Source organism: Penaeus monodon, chromosome 25 (assembly GCF_015228065.2).
Source record: "Penaeus monodon isolate SGIC_2016 chromosome 25, NSTDA_Pmon_1, whole genome shotgun sequence".
Lineage (NCBI taxonomy): Eukaryota > Metazoa > Arthropoda > Malacostraca > Decapoda > Penaeidae > Penaeus > Penaeus monodon.
The window spans coordinates 17,080,125-17,080,479 of record NC_051410.1 but is presented as its reverse complement, the minus strand read 5'-3'; the positions used below and the strand labels follow the sequence as shown (position 1 = coordinate 17,080,479).

Here is a 355-nt window from a genome sequence, read left to right as displayed (position 1 = left end):
TTGTAGTTATTCTTGCTTTTTTTGTAGTTTCTCCGTCTCCGATTTTTCTTCACATTGCTTCATTTCTTTTAGTCTTCTGTCCAGTCCACAGAGCCTTCTCCAAATCCTCATCCTTTTCCTCCTCTTCTCGCCACTTATCTCCTTCTCCCTCCGTCTTTCTTCCCTACGCCCCTCCCACATCCCGTTTCTGCTTCTTCCCCGCCCGCGCCCGCCTCCTCCTCCCACCCGTCCACTTGGCACTCGAAACAGCTGAGCACGAGACCCGAGTGTCGAGTCTCCCCAGTGGATGTAGGTCCGGACTCGGGGTATGCGGCATGTTAGGGCGAGGCGGGTATCCACACGTGGGTATGACGAC

At 54.4% G+C, this 355-nt stretch overlaps 1 protein-coding gene across 1 annotated transcript in view; it reads left to right on the top strand.

Annotated features, from left to right (window-relative positions):
- The window catches only part of LOC119589087 (nuclear hormone receptor FTZ-F1 beta-like), a gene marked incomplete in the record, with an annotated part of 70,745 nt that overhangs the window by 46,875 nt on the left and 23,515 nt on the right, over positions 1 to 355 (top strand).